General features: G+C 46.5%; 1 protein-coding gene across 1 annotated transcript in view; it reads right to left on the bottom strand.

Annotated features, from left to right (window-relative positions):
• Positions 1–23197, bottom strand: part of PPM1E (protein phosphatase, Mg2+/Mn2+ dependent 1E) — a 445597-nt gene that overhangs the window by 3148 nt on the left and 419252 nt on the right. The gene's annotated exons all lie outside the window — the stretch shown is intronic.

The following is a 23197-nucleotide window of genomic DNA, read 5'->3' on the forward strand; positions in this document are numbered from 1 at the left end:
TGCTACAAACGGATATGTTTTTTTTTTTGGAGGGGGGGGGGGTTGATCTAGTAGGGATAATTGGGGTGTATTTGTGCTAGGAGGGGATTTGGAATGCGGGAGAGGATTTGTGCTCGGAGGGGAAATTTGAGGGGTAGAGGATTTGTTCTAGAAGGGGGAAGATTTTTTTTTGGGGGGTTGTACTGTGGGCATATGGGGAGAGCGAGAACTTAAGCTGGGGTGTGGGGGCACGGATTTGTGCCAGGTGATGGGATTTCAGCAGGGGCATGGATTTATTCTGGGAGGAAGGGGAGATTTATGCTAAGGGAGAGCATGCAAATTAGCGCTCGATTTTTTTTTTTGGGGGGGGGGATTTTTGCTGTTACATAATCATATAGCTTGGGAGCAATTTTGCATGTTTGCCCTGGGCTCTAGATGAGCTTGTCCCGGCACTGACTGTAGCTGCTACCTTTTAAAAAAAGGAACTTGCCTGTCCAAGGATCCAGCGCTGTCCTCACCCAGCCTGGTTCTTCCCAGGTCTTTGGGTCCCCACTGCGGGCATGTTTATTGTGGGAAGCTGGCTGTAACTCCTTGTGGCTTCACAGTCGGCTCCGCTTTGTGCCATGCTACACTGTGAATGATCTTGCAGCCTTCTGGGACCTGTGGCGTCTTCCAGAAAGCTGTGGGCAAAGAGATGGGGGCTGGACTTCTGTTCAGATTGTCTAGCCAATCTGGATGAAAGTGGGAGCGGGCACATGTCAAAACTAGGTTCCCACTCCCCCCCCCCCCCTCCAAAAAAAAACAAAAAAAAAACAAAGTGCCAAAATGTGATAAGTTGGATAAACATGCAAGCTGAACCTGATGGAGCAGCTTGTGCATACTCCCCAAAGCAAACACGAGCTTTACTCCAAATCCTGGAGAACATGCTGATCCATTCTGAGGAAGGTAAGGACCTTCTTGAAGCTGGTCCCAGCGGACAGTGAGTAACTTTCACAGCCTCTGCCTGTTCATGCTATGGTCATTATAATCTCCCTTCTACCCCTTCTTTTTTCCTGTCTTCCCCTCTTCTTCACAGTAAGTAAATTGCAACATCCTATTCTGGTTCAGGCCTTGTTTTATCCTGGTGAATTGCATTCTTCTAGACTGCTGGTAAATGGCAACAGAGGTTGGGTGGTAACTTTGTTTTCTGTGATTCTATTTCTGTAATTCAATTCTAGCTTATATTTTCATCTCTTTGCAGAGTCTTATCCAGCCTCTTCCTGGGGTTATACCCCTTTGTATTGTTCTGACTTCTATTATATGGTTTCTACCAATACCTGAAAAATGGCCTGTATGCACCCATCATCGTACTATGTGTTGAGTATTTGCAAGGCTTGTTGGATCCAGCTTTATTTAAATAAAGAATCTGTTTAACCACTTCTAGACCGAAAGATTTTACCCCTTAATGACCAGGCCACTTTTTGCAATACGGCACTGCGTTAATTTAACTGACAATTGCGCGGTCATGCAACATTGTACCCAAATAAAATTGATGTCTTTTTTCAACCCCAGAAATAGAACTTTCTTTTGGTGGTATTTGATCACCTGTGCGATTTTTATTTTTTGCGCTATAGACAAAAAAAACAAAAGAGCAACAATTCTGAAAAAAAAATAAATATTTTTTTACTTTCTGCTATAAAACATTCCCAATTAAAAAAATATAAAAATCTTTTTTTCATAATTTTAGGCCAATATGTATTCTGCTACATATTGTTTGGTTAAAAAAAAGTGTATATTGATTGGTTTGCGCAAAAGTTATCATGTCTACAAACTAGGGGAAAGATTTATGGCATTTTTATTTTTTTATGCGATTTTTAGCGGGACTGCGATATTGCGGCGAATAGATCAGACGCCTGACATTTTTGACACTTTGGGGGGACCGGTGACATTATTACAGTATTCAGTGCTAAAAATATGCATGGTTACTGTACTGACACTGGCAGGGAAGGGGTTAACACCATGGGAGATCAAAGGGTTAAATGTGTCCCTAGGGGGTGCTTTCTAACTGTGTGGGGGATGGACTTGCTGGATGAACACAGAGACGTGTTCCTAAATAGGAGACACACAGGATCCCTGTGCTCATCACTGACAGAAAAGCATTCTGTCTCCACAGGGAGCGATCGCCCTCACCCCCACTAGTTGTCTAGGTACATCGTTTCGTGGGACAGAGCCGACCTGCCGCAGTACAAACTCCAAACATTGATTATATAAGAATGGGCTGCCATCAGTCAGCATGTGGCCCAGAAGATGATTGACAGCATGCCAGGGTGAATTTCAGAGGTCTTGAAAAAGAAGCGTCAACACTCCAAATATTGACTCATACTTTTGCATAAACTTAATATAATTGTAAATAAAAGCCTTTGACACATATGAAATGCTTGTAATACTTCAGTGTAACATCTGACAAAAAGATCTAAAAACACTGAAGACATTGTGACAATCAATATTTGTGTCATTCTCAGAACTTTTGGCCACAGCTGTACAGTACGAGAAAATGTGCTATGATGTCCTTAATAATGACAGTTGTTATCGACCAATTTCAGCATCTATGGTGGCTCAAATTCATGCAGAGTTTACAGCATTACTGGGAGAGGCTTTTAATGATGGCCTTATTGATCAGGATGCATATAATTTTTTGAATGTCCAGTTTCTACGTAACCCAACATTTTACACAATACCTAAAATCCATAAAAGTAAAAACCAATCCCACTGGCAGGCCTAGTGTCCAGAAATGGAGCCATCACTGTTAATGTCAGTCGCTTTGTTTTTTTTTCTTTTTTAATGCCACGTCATCAGGTTACCATCATATGTTTCTGATACATTGGACTTGTTGAAGCACATTGGTCCCCCCTAATGCTCTGCTCCTGACTGTAGATGTGTAGGCTTTGTAATCCAGCATCCCTTACGAGCAGGGCATTAGGGTTCTTAAACCATTCCTAATGGAACAGGATCAAACAGCATGGCAGTTTAATAAATTCTTTCTAGAACTGCTGTCTTTCACCTTGACACATAACTATTTAGTTTTTTTCCGAGTCCCACTATCTCAAGGTATAGGGCGTGGCCATGGGCACTTGCTGTGCCCTGACCTACACTAACCTGTACCTGGGGGGTGGGAGGATGAGGTATTTTCTGATGAGGCTCTTGCACAATATATTGAACATGCCCTATGCTGGCTGCATTACATAGATGATTTATTGATCATCTGGACAGTGTCAGCAGTCACTATACCAGTATTTATGCAAAGAATAAAGGTCAGCTCCTACAACCTTAAATTTACATTGACTTAAGATGTCAGAACTATATCCTTTTTGGATTTGTACATTTGTAAAGACTAAAATGACTGTCTTGCTACAACTCTATATTGTAAACCCACATCAGGAACACGATTCTACATTCCAGTAGTGTGCATCCACCAGCACTTATTTGGAGCATTCCATACAATGCAATACAATTACAGTGTAACTGTACACATATTGAGGATTTTAAACTACAAGTTGCAGAGTTATGTGAATGCCTCTTAAAGCATGGATTGAGCAAATCACTACTACGCATGGCTTAGAACAAAGATTTACAACAAAAAAGGGGGGGGGGTGGAAGCTCTCGCACTATTACTGTGTTGGCAAATAATTAATAGGAATAAAATAAATGTAAAACAGAAAGCTAACAAGCGTCAAACACCAGTAACCTTTTTTTCTGTCAAAATTTACAACAAACACTACACTTCTGTATCAGAATTCTAAATCCAATACCCAGAACGTGACAGTCAAATATACTACTAGATATTCAGAACATCATGAAATATTACGTTTACTGCTTAGAGAACATTGGTATTTTCTGAGGACAAAATCTTAGCCAAATATTTTAGAAACACTCCAAAAATTGTGTTCTGTAGGGCTAGGTCCCTACAGAACAAGATCATGGCATGTCACTATGTTCCCTGTTCCATCGATCGAAATGAACCCTGGGCATTTATTAGTGTGGGCAATGTCCTCAATGCCCATGGTTCCAAGCAGGTACTAAATTCCTATTATCTAATGGAGAGCACTTTACCCCCAAATTTCATGCTAACTCTGAAACTCGGGTTGTCATCTACTTAATGATATGAATATACAGGGCCTACTACGTAGGTAAGACAATACGCAAATTTAGTGAATAAATGATCGCACATACTACTCAGGAAACTTTAAAATGGTTACACTAGTAAGTGTACATCTCTATCTATATCATAGATTTGATGCATCTTTGGTCACGTTTATGGTCCTAGAAAGAGTGAAGGAAGATCCAAGAGGTGGCAATTGGGACAAATGGATACTACAAAAAGAAACATTGTGGATGGAAAAACATAATGCTATTGTCAGATACTATGTTAGGCTGTAATATCAGGCAAAAATTTGTTATGGAAACGAATAATGGGATTTTTGACTTACTGTAAAATCAGTTTCTCTGATGTTCGTTGAGGGACACAGCTCCTGATTCTTCTTAACCATTGAGTTATTCTGCCCCCTACAGGAGTAGGATACTAGGTGGGAAAAAGCTTGACCATGCCTATGGGCAGCCCCAGGGGGTATACACCCACACTAAGCTATAGGCACTCAGTTTTGTTACAAGCAGTGGCAATGAACATCAGAGAATTGTATTTTACGGTAAGTCAAAAATCCCATTCTTTATTTCGTTTATTGACGGACACAGCTCCTGATTCTTCTTAACCATTGGGACGTCCCACAGCTGTGTTAAACATGAGGGGTGGGAAAACAGAAAAAAATTCCCAGGACTAACCAAAGCCAACCAGTTAACATGGAGCTCAACCAAAACTGGAGCTTACCTGAAAAAACAATACACCCTCAAAGAGGACCATGTCCTCTATACAGTAGCCTGCAAAAACTTTTTGGCCAAAAGAAGCATCCGCAGATGCCAACACATCCACTTTAAAAAAACGTTGTAAAAATGTGCACAGACAACCAGATGGCCACCTTGCAAACATGAATCACTAATGCCTGATGGCCCAGGAGGCACTAAGTGCCCGAGTAGAGTGTGCCTTAACAGGAAAACGAGGAACAGGACACCTAATTAAATAGGCCTGAATTACTGTCTGTCTGATCCATCTGGAAATGGTCGCAGCAAAAACGGCCAACCCTTTTTGAGGTCTGTGTCTGACTTCCTAAAAGACGCCATAGCTGCCAGGTACTCCCTGATTGCCCGACACATCCAGGGAAAGCAGAGCAATTTCCTTAGGATGTTAAGGCCTGGGACATAGGGAAGGGAACACAATGTCTTCATTCAAATGGAAATCAGAGACAAACTCTGGAAGGAACAATGGACATGGACAAAGAACCACCTTAGCTCTGTAAACCAACAGGTAAGGTGAACGATAAGACAACGCCGCCAGCTCCGACACCCTGCACGCAGAAGTAATAGCCACCAAAAAGGCCACTGTCTGGGACAACGTAAGCAGGGGAACCTCCCGATTTTTTTAAGGGAGATTCCTGGATAACCAACAACAATTTGAGGACCCACGACGGTAATGGGGAACGCACTGGAGGAACCAAGTGTCGCGCTCCCTGGATAAAGGTACGCATCAAGGAAAGTGTGGCCAATGGACGTTTAAAGAAAACCGCCAAGGCCGAAACCTGGTCCTTGATGGTACTCAAGGCCAGGCACTGCTCAACCCCCCGTTGTAGGAAAGCCACGATCCAAGCCACCAAAAGGAGCGAGGGAAGCCCCAAAAGACACCACGCAACGTACATCTTCCAAATACGATGGTAGATCTTCCTAGAGGTAGATTTTCTAATCTTTACCAGCGTAGGAATCACCGATTCAGACAAAAAGGTATATCCTTCAGCACCTGGCTTTCAACAGCCTATAAAGCAGGATGGAAGATTGGTCATTGAGACAGCAGATCTTTCCTGAGCGGAAGTCTGCAAGGAGCATCGGCGACCAGCCGTACCAGATCGGCATACCAAGACCGGCGAGGCCAGTCTGGAGCCAGAAAGACCGGAATCCCTTGCTGCCTCCATCCTGCACAGGAGTCTTGGCAGAAGTTTGAGAGGGGGAAAGGCATAAATCAGATGATACTGACGCTAAGGAGCCACTTATGCATCTGTGGCGTCAGCCAGAGGGTCCCGAGACCATGCCACAAACCTCTGTACCTTCCATTGATTGTGTACAGCAGAGAGGGCTGGAACGATCATTCTGCCCACCTTAGAACGCCAACTACTTCCTGATCCGCCAGGATGCTTCTTGTGCCCCCATGGTGATTGACATAGGCCACAGCCATGGCATTGTCCGATTAAATTCGTACCGGACACCCCTGAAGATGAATTGTCCAATGATCCAGACAAATTCTAATCGCTCTGAGTTCCAGTACAATGATCAGCAGTCTGGACTCTTCCCGAGTCCAGACCCCCTGAGAACAAAACTATGCTGAGGCCGCTTTACCACCCAGACAGGCTGGCGTCCGTGGTGACAACTGCCCAGTACAGGCGGAGAGGGATTTCCCTGTCGAAGTGTCGGAGAAAAAAGCCACTTCTAGAGACTGTGGATTCTTGTCCCATTTCACTAGAATCTCTTTTTGCAGAGATCTCGTGTGGAACTGTGAAAACAAGACTACCTCGAAGGTAAACACCATCAGGCAAGCCTGGAGGGATGACCGTCTGCTGGACAACAGAGGCTGAATCGCCTCCTGCAATTTATGGAATTTTTCCAGAGGAAGCAACACTCTGGCTGAGGCCGAATGCACCCAGGTAATCCAGTTTTGTGGATGGATCCAGAGAGGACTTCTGAAGGTTCAGAATTCAACCGAACTCCCTCAGAGATCGCAGAGTAATCTCCAAGGTGTCCATCAGAGCAGTCAGAGACTCTGCTCGCAGAAGATCATCCAGGTACCGCAATCCCCCACTGACGCAACAATGCTAGCACCAGGGCCAACACTTTGTGAAGACCCGGGAAGCGGAGGCGAGACCAAAGGTGAACGCCATAAACTGATAATGCTCCTCGCCCACGGCAAAGCGGAGGAAGCGCTGGTGACCGGCACCTATTGAAATGTGAAGGTAGGCGTCCTTGATGTCGATAGAAGCGAGAAAATCCCCCAGATATAGGGACACCACTACCGTGCAAATGGACTCCAATCTGAACTTCTGTACCCGCACAAAGCAGTTTAGCGCTTTGAGATTCAGAATTCGAAGTACCTTGCCTTCCTTCCAGGGAACTGTAAACAGGTTTCAGTAAAACCCCTGAAAATATTCTGAAGCCAGAACCGGGACAATCACCCCCATGAAATAACAAGTCTTGCACTGCCCCAAAATGACCCCGTAAGTGATCTAGGGACAAGTGCAGGACGGGAAGAAACTAAAACTTGTAGCCGGACTGAATGACTTTGTGAACCCACTTGACCTGTACCAGAGAGGTCCACATATCCAGAAATCAGCGAAGTTGTCCCCCCCACCCCAGATATGGGCGAGGGCGCCCCTTCATGCAGTCAAAGCCTTGTCCGCAGGTCTGGAAGAGCCCCTCATGGTTTGCCAGACTAGGTCCTCTTGGAACCTCCAGGGGAGGCCCTGAAGGACTTTCTTCCCTTAAGGGACGAAAAAAGCCTCTTATGAGCCGAGAAGAATGGCCCACGTCTACGACGGGGCTCCTTGCCCTCGATAGCCTGTGAAAGAAGAGTTGCAAAGAGAACACAGGCGCCACTCTAAGTGTAGTAGGAAAGGTTTATTTGGGGTAAAAATCATACACAAGGGTACTCGCAAACGGGCAAATGAAATGAGCATGAAGTGTTCATAATATAATGATCCGTCCATCCGGTATAGTGGTTCAGGATGGCTCGAGCGGTCACAGCTGGTCAGCAAAAGCCGCTGGTAGTCACAGAGACACTCTCCGGACGTCAATTCCCGGATGTGACGTATAGGCGCAGGCGACGCGTTTGCGGAGCTTGCGCTCCTTCCTCAGGCCTCAATGGCGCCATTTTGGGTAAGGGAATATATAGAGCAAATGCACAGTAACTGGGTCCTAAAAGCCGCGGGTTACCCCGCAATAGGACTATGTTTACACGAAAGACTGCTTAAGATACAATTGTGAGAATACTCTCTATACATAATTCATATAAGTCTGATCATCAAGTTGAATGAAAGTCGGACCACCAAAGTAGTGAATGAACTACTGAAGTCACTGCAACTTTAAGTTGCACATAGATGAATGGTTATCAATGGAAAACATGGGGAACTTTGTCATGCGACATGATGTCCAAAGTTGCATGACAAGTCCCACAAGTGTGAATGGAGCCTAAAGGTGAGCCATATTTTAATGACTCTTAAATCAAAGGGATAGTCTTTTTGTGTGTAGTTTTTAAGTGAGTCTTCTTAGCTACAAGTAAAGTGAATATGGTATATCCTCCCTTTTTTTTTTAGGACCTTAGATGGCCCTGTATGGTTAATAACAGCATGGAGTGATTATTATCCACATTTCATTATGAGTTGGACATGTATTGTACTTCTCAGTTAGACTATTTAATACAGTTTCTAGGTAAGGCTCCTTCTAGCAGTGTTAATTTCGTCAACGAAAACGTTTTCGTCACCGGCATTTTTCAACTGACGAACACGAGACGCAAAGTATAGCACATTTTGTCAAATGACGACAACTATGACAAAAATCAAACCCGTTTTCGTTAACGAACGAAAACTAAACGAGAATGTGAGGCAGGGATGTTTACCCAACTTCCGTTTTTCACGGAGCTCAGCCTGTGTGGCGTCTGGCGTGGCATGCCCCGTGACGTCCGACGCGAGGACTACTACAAGCGAGTCGACTCGAGACTAGTCACCTGACCTCACCAGAGCACTGCAGCTGCAGCACTATAGCAAGAGCCAGGTCCGACTCATCACACAGCAGACGACCAGGCAGTGGCACCTACCACCACATCCAGAGCAAAGCACCCACTGTGAGTTGCAACAGCCAGGCCAGCTATTGCTGCCTCCCCTGAGTCCCCTCAGACCACTGGCATCTGCCATCCAGGACTGTGTGTGCGTGCATAGGCCGCTGAGGCCCGCCCGGCCCATCCTGTTCAACTTCAGTTCAGAGTCAGACCAGAGACCACCCTTAAACCTGAGACCCCATCCAGCACTCTGAGCAGCACTGTGCTGTGTGCACTGACTGCAGGCAGCAGCATTACAGGCCTCCTCTCTGACCTGACCATGACCGCAGGCATCAGGCCATCCTCTAGACCTGAGACCACCATTAAGCACTGCAGCAGCATTTCAGGCCTCCTCTGACCTGACCACCATAGGCATCCAGGGCATTACAGGCCATCCTTAGACTGAGACCACCATCCAGCACTGTGTGCATTACAGGCCATCCCTTAAACCTGAGACCACCATCCAGGCTCCAGCACTGTCCAGCAGCATTACAGGCCTCCTCTGTCTGACCTGACCACCACAGGCATCCAGGGCATTACAGGCCATCCCTTAGACCTGAGACCACCATCCAAGCTCCAGCACTGTCCAGCAGCATTACAGGCCTCCTCTGTCTGACCTGACCTCCACAGGCATCCAGGGCGTTACAGGCCATCCCATAAACCCGAGACCACCATCTAGGCTCCAGCACTGTCCAGCAGCATTGCAGGCCTCCTCTGTCTGACCTGACCACCACAGGCATCCAGGGCATTACAGGCCATCCCTTAGACCTGTGACCACCATCCAGGCTTGAGCACTGTCCAGCAGCATTACAGGCCTCCTCTGTCTGACCTGACTACCACAGGCATCCAGGGCATAACAGGCCATCCCTTAGACCTGAGACCACCATCCAGGCTTGAGCACTGTCCAGCAGCATTACAGGCCTCCTCTGTCTGACCTGACTACCACAGGCATCCAGGGCATACAGGCCATCCCTTAGACCTGAGACCACCATCCAGGCTCCAGCACTGTCCAGCAGCATTACAGGCCTCCTCTGTCTGACCTGACCTCCACAGGCATCCAGGGCATTACAGGCCATTCCATAAACCCGAGACAACCATCCAGGCTCCAGCACTGTCCAGCAGCATTGCAGGCCTCCTCTGTCTGACCTGACCACCACAGGCATCCAGGGCATTACAGGCCATCCCTTAGATCTGTGACCACCATCCAGGCTCCAGCACTGTCCAGCAGCATTACAGGCCTCCTCTGTCTGACCTGAGTGACCGGTGACCACCACAGGCATCCAGGGCATAACAGGCCATCCCTTAGACCTGAGACCACCATCCAGGCTTGAGCACTGTCCAGCAGCATTACAGGCCTCCTCTGTGTGACCTGACCACCACAGGCATCCAGGGCATACAGGCCATCCCTTAGACCTGAGACCACCATCCAGGCTCCAGCACTGTCCAGCAGCATTACAGGCCTCCTCTGTCTGACCTGACCACCACAGGCATAAAGGGCATTACAGGCCATCCCTTAGACCTGTGACCACCATCCAGGCTCCAGCACTGTCCAGCAGCATTACAGGCCTCCTCTGTCTGACCTGTCACCTGAGTGACCACCAGACCACAGGCATCCAGGGCATAACAGGCCATCCCTTAGACCTGAGACCACCATCCAACACTGTGCATTCGATTACAGGCCATCCCTTAGACACGAGACCACTATCCAGCACTGTCCAGCAGCATTACAGGCCTCCTCTGACCACTGTCATCCAGAGAAATGTCCGCGACCACGTCTGTCTCTGTGACTGGTAGAAAGAGAAGAGAAGATCTATGGGTGTATTTTACATTTGATGCAAAGGACAACAAGACCCTTTGCAAACCATGTGGAGTGACACTAACTGGCAAAAATACAACAAACTTGAAGCGTCATTTGCGGACAACTCATCCCGAAATTCATACAAAAGGTAAGCAGTGCATGATAGCACTTAACTCCACTTTTGTATAGACAACTTGGAGCTGAGTGAGAGAGAAGGTAAAATCAGAATAACTAGAATTTTTCCCCCTAATTTAACCCCACAGATACAGAAAACCTCAAATGATGGACCAAGTCAAGCCAGTGCACCACAGCAAACTATTTAAACTGCTCTTTTAGGTGTTTAAAAATACAAAATTGACTCCAAGGAAAACAGGCCAGGGAGGAGGCCATAGCAAGATGGATTGGGCGCTCCGGATTACCAGTCAGAACAATTGAAGATGAGGACTTTGTTAGCATGATGGAGACAGTAGATAGAAAGCTGACTGTTCCAAAGAAAACTAAAATAAGCAATCTGATTGACAAACAATATGAAGATGGAAAACAAAAATTCAAAAACAATATGAAGATGAAAAACAAAAATTCAAAAAGAGACTGACTGATGCTCAGAGAGTATCTATTTGCACTGATTTGTGGACCAAGAAAGGACTCTCGGCTTCATTCCTTGCTATAAGTGCATGCTACTTTTGTGTTGAACAACATAAACCTGAACACATATTGTTGGCCCTTGAACAAGTAGCCCACCCACACACTGCACAGTCAATTAAAACATGTGTGGACAAATGCTTGCAGGAGTGGAACATACCAAAGAGGAAGATCCTTACAGTGATAACAGACAACGGGAGCAATATGGTGGCAGCATTTAAACAAACCGCAGCAGCAGCAGAAGAACCACCCAGCTCTAGTGAGGAAGACTCCCCCATGACGGAAAGTGACTCTGAGGCAGAGTCTGAAATTGATGAACTGCGGTGGGTGAGTCAATTTTAATATTATTTTACATGACACGGTTCGGTTGACAGTTAATTATCACATGCATATGAGATGATTGATATGGGGGCACTAGAATCTGCTCTAGTCTACTCTATGGGTGCATCTTTGTTATTTTTCCATTAGTCTTGTGTAAAAGTATTCCCATAAGATGTTAAATGTTAAAATAATAGAATGGAACAGAAAGCTTTTCTATACTTTATGCTTATTTGGCTCCACTGTTCCACTGTTAGGTACCAACAGATAGACATAGACCGGACACCATGTGTAGTGCATACCTTACAACTAGTGGTCCACATGTTGCAGAAGGAGGCAAGTGTGAAGAGAATACTGGATAAAGCAAGATCAATAGTGCACCTCTTCCGCAAGTCTTTCATCGCAACACAGAAGATACTGGAGCATTGTAGCCTGACCCTTTTCAATGACTGCCCCACATGCTGGTCAAGCACATTCAACATGATCGCAAGACTACTCAAACTGAAAGAGTCAGTCTGCCAAATCGCGAACAACATGGGATGGGACAGCTTGCTCCCTAGTGAATGGCAAAAGCTCACATCATTGCATGACCTATTGCTGACTTTTGCAGAACATACTAAAACCCTCCAGAGTGACACCATGTCATTGTCCCTAGCTGTCCCTGCTCTTTTTGATCTACTCAGCCACCTTGAGGACTTTAAACAGAACACTAGCTACGAAGACCTTGCCACAATTGCACAGAAAATGAAAGGGAATGTTAACCAGCGTTTTGCTTTATTGTTAGATCCAACAGATGAAATGTTCTCGCTACTTACCGCAGCTGCTTGTTTTGTCAACCCTACTGTCTGTGAAACCCTTGTTGATGTGGCAGATCATGAGCATATTCAGGAATTGCTTAAAAAGGCAGAGGAGCATGCGATAAGAAAATCCACTTCGCCCCACACGCAACATCATGAATTGTCTGAAGATGATGTGGAAGAACTAGTGAAACTGGAGAATATTGAAAAATCGGAGGAAGTTGAAGCACTGGCATCCACATCTAAGCAGCCAATCTTTCGGTTTCTTTCTAAATGCAGCAGAAGACCCAGGCAGAGGATCTCCCCAAACAGCATAAAACAGCAGATCAGAAAATATAAGGAAGAGCTTTTGCATCAAGTTGAGGACAACACTGCAACAGATTTTTGGCTGTCAAAAAGTGACACTATCACCAGCTAAAACCTTTTGCTTTAGACCTGTGCTATGCCAGCTTCTCAAGCCTTTGCAGAGAGGGTATTCAGTGTCACAGATGACCTCTCTAGAGGCCGGCGGAATACAGCAAGGGTCATTTTGGCACGAAGTGCTTTCCTTAAAATGAATCAAACAAATAGAAGTGTTTTATTATTGTTATTTCTATAAGAAGCATAACGAATACTTCTGCTTCAAAAACAGTTGTAATTGTCAATTCAATTCATTGGAAAAATGCGCACAAGCTACAAATGCCATTTGTATGTGGAACAATAACACAACCACCACTTATTAACTCCGCTCTCTCTTAGCATTGACATTGACAAATGTTACAATAGAGAGACAAATATCATACTAATGAAAAAGAAAAATAGATCAGCAACGGTCAAAAGGGCAGCCTTACATCGGGGTCCTGCTGAAGTTCTTTTTAGTGTAATATTTACCTCTATTGTCATTGCGAATGCTGAGACTGAGAAAGAGGAGTTGATAAAAAGTGGTAAGTCTGTTATAATTCTTACCCCAATGGCATTATTGTAGACTGTGCACATTTTTATTGAATACATCTGAGAATTAGAACTGATAAAATAATAAGCAGACACTGTAAATGGGTTATTTTTATTTAGAAATAAGCATTACCCTCCTCAAGTTTTACAGTATTGGTTTATTATGGCAGTGACAGTGCCTGTGCAAGTGTGCACTGCAGCCGTTCTTGGATGGTTGAGGCAGGAAGTTGTTCTCTCTGAGGATGTTTTTGTACCATTCTTTATTCATGGTTCCTCCTCTGAGAAAAGTTGTTTGTGTGTGTTCTTAGGTAAAATTGTGAGTGAGTCCACTCCCTTGTTGGCTGAGAACTTAGCACCCCCCCCCCCCCCACAGTGGTCTCAGGATGCTGTACTGTTACCGTGAGCATGACACAGGACTGATAAAGTGAGCTGATGCCTGCAAAGTTTTTATTTTTTTGTATTTTTATTACATTTTTATGTTACACCCTTTTGTCAAAAAAGCAATATTATTAGCAAAACAGTTTTGCCTTAATAAAGACTTAACCACTTAAGCCCCACCCCTATTTCGGACACTTTTTGTTTACAAGTTTAAATCAGTATTTTTTCCTAGAAAACTACTTAGAACCCCCAAACATTATATATATTTTTTTAGCAAAGACTCTGGAGAATAAAATGTCGGTCATTGTAATATTTTTTATCACGCGGTATTTGCGCAGCGGTCTTTAAAGCGCCATTTTTTTGGAAAATTTTTGAAAAATCACATTTCACTAATTTTAAAAAATACTAAACAGTAAAGTTAGCCCATTTTTTTTATATATTGTGAAAGAACATGTCACGCCGAGTAAATAGATACCCAACATGTTACGGTTTAAAATTGCGCCCCCCCGTGGGATCGCGACAAACTACGGTCAATAGAGATCTCAATCTGCGACGCTTTAAATTTATTTAACGGTTACCAGTTTTGAGTTAGAGTGTAGCTCTTTTTTTTAAATTATTGCTCACGCTCTGGCGATCGCGGCGATACCTCACATGTGTGGTTTGAACAGCGATTTCATTTGCGGCTCGACTTCCGTATACGTTTTTTTTTGTGCGCGAGCTAACGGTGACGGGGGCGGCTAAATTTTTTTTTTTTTTCCCATTTATTTTATTTATTTTTTTAACTTTATTAAAGTTTAAAAAAAAAAAAAAAAATCTGATCACTTTTATTGCTGTCACAAGCAATGTAAACATCCCTTGTGACACCAATATGTAGTGACAGGTACACTTTATGGAGGGATCGAGGGTCTAAAAGACCCTCGACCCCTCCACTACACTTTCCTGTATGCAAAACGCCGAAAATTTGCCGCCTTTTGCAGCACAGTAACCCGGAAGTGACGTCATGGACGCCGCCTCCGGGTTACGTCATCGGAGACCCGATCGATGCCGTTTCCGGCATTCATCGGGACTCCATCCAGCCGGCGGACGTGCCGGCTGGGTGCTCGGGGCTCCCGGTGGAACGGGAGCCCCGGGCAAAGCCACGGAAGGCGGCGGGAGGGGGGGGGGACGTCCCCTCCCGCCCCCCCGGGTATCGATCGAGCGGCTCCCGAGCCGCATCGGTCGGTACCGACGGAAAGCCAACCGTCGGCTCTAAACCACGGTACCGGGATGGTGCCTCTAGCTAGAGGCATCATCCCGGTACACTACCGCAAAGTTTACCGACGTAGACCTACGTTAGTATGCGGTAAGTGGTTAATGACTAACTCTGTGTCTGTGTAGTGCTGTGCTGTGCTAGTGCATGCTCAAAGCTTAATACCATAAATAATAACATATTCGATTTTTCGCTCCAGGACCAGCAGTAGTATATAATGAGTTTGGAAATTGTAGAGAAATGCTTAAATAATGCATTACAAATTACAATTGAACTACACCCATTCGATTATAGATGACTAAAATTAGTTTTAGTCGACTAAAATGTAGGACGTTTTAGTCGACTAAAATGTAAGATGTTTTAGTCGACTAAAATGCACTGGAGTTTTAGTCGACTAAATACGACTAAAACTAAAACACTTGCAGAAGACTAAAATGGGACTAAAACTAAAATGCCCTTTTAGTCCTAAGACTAAAACTAAATTGAAATTTGCTACCAAAATTAACACTGCCTTTTAGTCACAATAGTGCCTATTGTTAATGTACTCTTGTGCTTATTAGTCTTGCTTTGTTTCCCTTTTTTGATACGTGTAGATCCTATTAGCACTACTATGATAAAATAATTACGTTGACATACCTTTATTGGTGAATGATAGCCCGTGTATACCGTGTCAATGTTATTCTAGCCACATATGCATCTGCTTTTTCAGTATAACGAGATATGACGTGATACATCTACAGATTCAATATATCTTGTATACTAATATAAAATATTTTTTGTATCTATATGTAGTGCTTTTATGTGACTCAGCACCCAAGGAAGCGTTTCTCTGCGAAACATATTGAGCTGAGCTATTCGCTACAGGATATGCTATTTAAAGCTGGAAGCCATAGAAACTGTAGCCAATAGATATCTTGCTGTACCAATGGTGCTTTTTAGACCTTTTCCCTTCAGTTTAGTGTTTATAGATGTATCAAAGTTTGTTTGTAATTTTATTTTTATAAACTTGTGTTTTTGTGCCTTTAGGTTTAATGGCATGGCTAGGACCAGGAATCATGAACTTTATAGACTGAGAAGCAGGATGGAATAGAGGCAGCCATGGCAAGGCTGCATGACTATTAGTACCCCTTTGGTGATTGATGTAGGCTATGGCCATGGCATTGTCTGGTTGCACCCTGATTGGGTGTCTTTGGAGAAGGGGTGTCAAATTGTGAAGAGTCCGCTTTATCACTCTGAGCTCCAGGATGTTATTGGTGACCATGTTCCTTGGACCATGAGAACACGCCTTTCCAACCCAAAAGACTGGCATATGTCATTATCACCTTCTAGTCCAATGATAGAAACTGCTTTCCCATTGTTAGGGCCATGCCAACAGAATGTTTTGTTAGTGGGTTGTGCTTTGATCTTGAATGAAATTGGGCAAGGAGGACACTCTGAGGCCCAGAACTCTCATGGAGAATTTCACAGAAGGGCATTTCTTTATCTCAAGTCGTGGGAGTGAGATCTGAGGGAGAGCAGTTTGTCCTCTGGAAGGACTTTTTTTTGGGCTGTATTTCAGAATCAGGCCCAGATTTTCCACAGGAATAGAGGTTTGAAGAGCAGATGTTTGGAATTTAATCACCCAACCAAAAGCCTGGAGTATCTCTATTGTCTTGTGTTCATTTGCAGTCAGCTGGAAGGGGAACAAATCTTTTAGAAGTGGGCCATCTAGATACTCTGTTATCTAGTTGCCCCGAGCTATGAGAAGGTAGTAAAGAGGTGCAAGAACCCTTGAACATATTCTTGAAGCAGAGGATAGGCCAAAGGGCAGTGGGACAAACTGGAAAATGATTGTCTCCTAAAGCGCTGAATAGGAGGATACATGGGATAATGAAGACGACAGGCATCTTGAATGTTTATGGATGCCAAATATTCCCCTTGTATCAAAGTGGCAATTACTGACCTTTGCGGATTCCATGTGAAATTTGAAGCTATTTGTTTAGGGATTTTAAGTTCAAGATAGGACAAATACCCCTGTTGAGGTTTTAGTCCCCTGATCTTGTCTTCTAGAGGTACTGGATAAACTACTCTCTGGGACAAGAGATAGTTCAGGGCGTTCAGGGCATTCTGCAAATATAGAGTTTTAAACCCTTCTGAAACCTATTGAACCCAAAGGTCTCGGGTGTCTGGGACCCAGAGACAGGCATACTGTTAAAGATGTCCCCGCCACTCTTGAGAAGGGGTCTTTGTGGGCCAAGTGTTTACTGAAAGGAAGGGCTGAACTTGGCGGAAGCCTGGGTAAAACATTGAGGTGCTCTTCATTTTGAGGAGATGGAGGCTTCTCAAGGAGGGAGGTTTTGGAACTTTTCTCAGAGGAGGAACTACTTTGCCTCCTGTGACATCTTTTATAAATTTGCCAAGTGCCTCACCAAACAGATATTCTCGTTCAAATGGCATACGTGTGAGGAGTCAGATTCAGTCACCATATTTGAGCCATAAGAATCTGTGAATGAAAATCAGAGTAATTCTAGAGATTCGTGTCATAACCTGTTCTAGGGCACCAACATAAAAAGCAAGGCAGAAAGTAATTGCTGTAGTTGCTCAGATAAAGCACAGTCCTAGAAGACAGTATTGTGTTGGTTGCCCATTTTCCTAGTCCAGTTAGCTATGGTTTGGTAGAACAAAATCGTAGAGATGTCTGGTTGCAGAGCTGGGCTTGTGGGATTAAAGAGAGCCTATAAGAGCATTTCAAACTATCAGCAAAATCTTTGAAAGAAGGAAAATCCTCAATTTGTACAGTGAGTTGTTTAAGACTGAGAGCAGAGTGTACAACTGGAACAGACTATTTCTTAGTGAACTCTTTTTCCACTGTTCAGCAGTTATCAGTTCAGCAGTGATCTTTAGAGAGGTAGATTGACCCAATCATAATACACTGCTCAAAAAAATTAAAGGAACACTTTGAAAGCACATCCGATCTCAATGGGGAAAAATATCATGCTGGATATCTATACTGATATGGACTGGGTAATGTGTTAGGAATGAAAGGATGCCACATCTTTTGATGGAAATGAAAATGATCAACCTACAGAGGACTGAATTCAAAGACACCCCAAAAATCAAAGTGAAAAAATGATGCAGCAGACTAGTTCATTTTGCTAAAATTTCATTGCAGCAACTCAAAATGGTACTAAGAAATTTTTTTTTTTTTTTTTTTTAAATCTTTTTATTATTTCAAACAGAGAAATACAACAACAAACAAACAATAGGTGCAAAAAGGTTCACATATCAGTCCTGCAGCACATGGTCATCGTTAAGGCAAGCATATAGAAACAAAAAGGGGGAAAAGTGAGCCCGCGCAGGGGCATAATCATTTTGGCATCAAGAAATATAGCATCAAGCGGTGTGCATCATAAGACAAGTAGTACATTCCGGGCCGCCTCTCGGCCGGCCCCCAGACAGCGGTTAAGGAACCCCTGAGCCGCTCCCACCCAGACAGGTGGCAAGCAGCGGTATGGAGGAGTCCGCCAACCACTTGGCCCAAACCCTGTCATGCTTCTTGGGGCATCTCCTGTGAAAGTACGTGTCCTTGTACAGCGGTATCACCGAGTCCACTAGTGCCCTCCACCGCTGAAGCGGGGGAGGGGACCGCTGTCTCCAATGAAGCACTATGTTTTTCCTGGCGAAAAAAAGAAGTAGACCCATGAGGGTGCGGTCCGCCACCCTAGGGAATAGATCATCTAGGAGGCCCAATAGGGCTGTTTTGGGCGAGGGGTCTATTGAAACCTGCAACACTCCGTTTGCAGCCGCATAGACCCGCGACCAGTAATCAGACAGAGCCGGGCAGGTCCAGAAAATGTGGATGAAGTCCCCAGGCGTGTGGCCGCACCGCCAACACTCCGGGGAGTGGGACTCATGTATTTTATGTAGGCGATGAGGAGTGAGGTACGCCCGGTGGGCGATCTTATACTGCACCATACAGTCCCTTAGAGAGACCAGGATCTTAAAGGGGGAGTCCCACACCTGCTGCCAGTCCTCCGCATCCATGTCCGGGACATCCCGAGTCCACCGATCTCAGAGACCCGAGAGCTCCGGAGAGAACACACGAAGGAGAAGGGCGTGCAGGACCGAGGCGGCACGGGTGGAGCAATCAAACCGAAGAACCCGCTCCAGATCCGACTGCACCACCCCCACCCCCACCCCCCCTGCGGGAACTGAGCCCTGATAGCATGGGACAACTGGAGATACCGGAATAGGTGGGACGGGGGCACCCCGTGAGAATCGCAAAGTTGATCAAACGTAGGGAGGGAGAGGTCCGAGGACAGATCAGAAATCACCTTTACGCCAAATTTGGTCCAGGCCGCTGGGTCGGGGAGGGAGTACAAATGGGGCAAATTAGGGTTGATCCACAGCGGTGCTTTGGGGGAGACCGCGGTGTTCGGGTAAGCCTCCAGCGCCAGGCCCTGACGCCAGGCCCTGAGCGTCGTTCACATGGACGAGGTCAAAGGATACGGAGCCTTGGGGCCCCGGAACAGCAGATGCGACAGCGCTTCCATTGACCCCAACACCGCCGCCTCCATCACCACTGCAGAGTTGGAGGCATCAGGAGACAGCCACCATACCGCGGAAACCAACTGGGAGGCCAAAAAATATTTATGGTAGTCCGGGAAGGCTAGGCCCCCCTGGGACTGAGGTCTCATCAGCGTTGAGAACTTGTAACGGGGGGGGCGAGAGCCCCACAAAAAGGAGGAGAATAGTTTATTCAAATTGGTGAAGAAGGTCTTGGGGATCCACTGGGGCGAGTGGCAAAAGAGGTAGTTTAATTTAGGGAGGATCTTCATTTTTACCAGATTCACTCTGCCCAATAAGGAGAGGGGAAGGTTCTCCCATGCCTTCAGCCTGGCCCGAACATCTTTCATCACCGGGTCTAGATTAAGGGATATAAATTCTGTGGGATCCTTAGACACCCGCACCCCCAAATACATGAAGCTGTCGACCCACTGTAGCGAGAGATCCGACTGGGCAGCGCTCCTGGCCGCCCCGTCGATCGCAAGCAATTGGGACTTTGACCAATTCACCCTCAGGCCCGTCACCCTGGAGAAACCATCCAGGATGTCCAGAGCCCCCCGGAGGGAGGGACCCGCATCCTGCAAATCAACAGGAGGTCGTCCACGTACAGTGCCACCCTCTCCTCCGACCACGCCACCCGAAGCCCCCGAACCTCCGGCGAGGTCCGGAGCGCCTCGGCCAAGGGCTCCATGGCGATGGTGAAAAGGGCCGGAGAAAGAGGACAGCCCTGCCACGTGCCTCTGGACAGCAGGAACGAGGGGGATAGTCTGCCCCCCAACCGAATGGCTGCCCTTGGAGACTTATATATTGTTTGCAACCACCGTATAAACAACAGGGGGAACCCCATTCTTCTAAGGACCTCCCACTGGAAGAGCCATTCCACCGAATCAAAAGCCTTCTCTATATCTAAGGAGGCGACCACCCTCGTACCGGAGTTCAAATGTTGAGTTTGCAAATTAGTAAAAAGCCTACGCAAATTGACGTCCCTGGATCTGTTGGCCATAAACCCCGTTTGATCCTGGTCGATCACGGAGGGGAGGATGGGGCAGAGTCTGGAGGCAAGGATTTTGGTGAGAACCTTGAGGTCATTATTAAGTAGGGCTATCGGGCGGTAGGAAGCACACCGTTTCGGGTCTTTCGGGGGTTTAGGGATCAGGATAATGTTGGCCTCTGCCATAAAGGGCGGCAGGGAGCCCATCTCCAGGCAGTCATTATATAGCGCTGCTAAAAGGGGGGCCAGCACACCGGCGTGTGTTTTGTAAAATTCAATGGGTAGCCCATCCGGGCCAGGGGCCTTGCCTCCAGGAATAGAGCGTATCACAATCTCCACCTCCTCCGCCGTGACCGGCCGAACCAAGTCGGAGCGCTCAGCATCCAACAACCAACCCAGGGCAACCGGATCCAGGAGCTGTTGCAGATCCTCCGGCCAGAGGTCAGCGGGCAAGGTAGTAGCATATAAACGGGAGTAGAAGTCCCCAAAGAGCCCCAAGATCCCCTCCGGTGAGGTGATCGCCTCCCCAGCAGGAGAAGTGAGCTCCGGAACCAGGGTAAGGGGGGCATCATGATGAGACATAACAGCCAACAGTTTCCCGTTCCGATCTCAGTGTTCAAAAAACCTTTGTTTTGATTGGTACATAGACAGCCTAGTGACCTCAGTCAGGTGTAGATGTAAGTCCCTCTTGCTAGCCTGCATCTCCTCAAAGTTAGCCTCGGCCGCCGCCTCCAAGTCAGACACCGCAGCCATCTGTTGAACTTGGACGGCTTTAATAGCCGAAATATAGTGGCCCCTAGTAACCGCCTTAAAAGCGTCCCACACCAGTCCGGGAGAGGACGTACCTGCATTAGTATCCCAATAGTCCCTGATCATAGACTGGGTCTGAGCCACAATCTCAGGCTGGTCCACCCACTGGGCACCAAGGCGCCACATGGCACTACTGCGATCACATCCCGAGCGGATGACGACCTGCAGGGGACTATGGTCCGACAAGCCACTGGGGAGATAGGAGACCTCCTCCACATCAGACAACATGTGCGGGTTGGCGAAGCCATAGTCTATCCTGGAGGACGTTTTGTGGGTAGCAGAGAAGCAGGAGTAAACCTTCTCCCGGGGGTGTTTCCAGCGCCAAACCTCCTGTAGCCCGGCGGCCGAGGACCAATGAAGAAGGTCCCCGGAGAAAGCCTTGGGAGGCATGGGCCTATCAAGGTCCGGGGAGAGGATGGCTTTGAAGTCCCCCAGGAGAAGCAGCTTGGCAGGACAGTAAGTGGAGACCCTCTCCAGGACGGTATACAGGACCTCGGCCTTGAACGGTGGGGGCACATAAATGCCCGCCACCACATACCTCTGCTGCCAGATAGCACCAGTACAACATATCTACCGGAGGGGTCGGTGTGTACCGCCTCCACCACACAGGGCAAAGACTTGTGAATCGGTATGGAAACACCCCTTGCATATGTAGAGTAGGAGGCATGGAAGGACCTCTGCACCCACGGTTTTTTAAGAGACAGGAGCTTGCTGCCCACCAGGTGGGTTTCTTGCAAAATCAGTATGGAGGGGCTGTAACGCTGAACATACTGAAAGAGCAATGCCCGCTTAAATTTGGAATTGAGACCCCGCACGTTCCAGGATAGCACAGAAAAGGTAGATGGTTTACGTGATACCATCCTGGAAGATTACAAGAGTGAACACCCCAGAAGAATCACTCATAGGAACTTCCTCCTGGGGAGCAGCAAGACCGAGTAAACCCATGCACCTAACAAAAACACAAACAGACAAAGTAAACTCTCCTGGAGGGAGAGCACAACACCCCAAACACATAGTGTTTACCCTACTGTACCCCGGGACCCCCAAAAACAAAGGGGGAGAGCCTAGGGACAGTTTGAACCCAAAACTGAGAAAAAAAAGAACGGTTAGGCACCGGCCGACAGACCGTCTGGGCCTACCGCTACAGTCTGTCCAAAAAGTAGTCCGCCCACCGCCAACAGGGCCAGCGGGTAGCTCAGTTCAGGGAGCCTTCCAAAAAACAAAAAGAAGCAAAAATAAAATGGAGGGGGAAAAAAGAGAAAAAAAAAAACAGTACAGTCCACCCGAACTCCGTGGTGAGCAAAGGGGACATAAGGGCCACAGGAGGATGTAGGGTAAGCAACCGCCGTGAGGAAGGAGGATCAAGGGTTCAGGAGTCCTGAGAAACACATCCAGGGGAGGCAGAGTAGGGGCAAAGGGAGAGCAGGAGTGGGAATAAGAGGGGCAAACAAGGCAGGAGTCAGTGCAGAAATCCACTTACGAAATCCAGGACACCATATAGCCGAAGGGGACACAGGGAGTCAGTAACAATCAGGCAGCAGCACCCAAGGTGTCGATCCAATCACTGGCATCTGGAGGGGTCTCGAAGAATCGCACCGTGCCCTGATGGGCCACTCTCAGCCTACTGGGATACAATATACTGTACTTGATATTCCTCTCCCTCAGGCGACGTCTCACATCATTAAAGGATCTTCGGCGTCTCTGTACCTCAGCCGAGAAGTCTGGAAATAACATCACCCTGGTGTTCTCGTAGGGCAGCTCCTCTTGCTTTCTAGCCGCAGTAAGGATCATATCCCGGTCCCGGTAGTTCAACATCCGG

The sequence above is a fragment of the Pelophylax lessonae genome (assembly GCF_965119305.1).
Source record: "Pelophylax lessonae genome assembly, chromosome: 2".
NCBI lineage: Eukaryota > Metazoa > Chordata > Amphibia > Anura > Ranidae > Pelophylax > Pelophylax lessonae.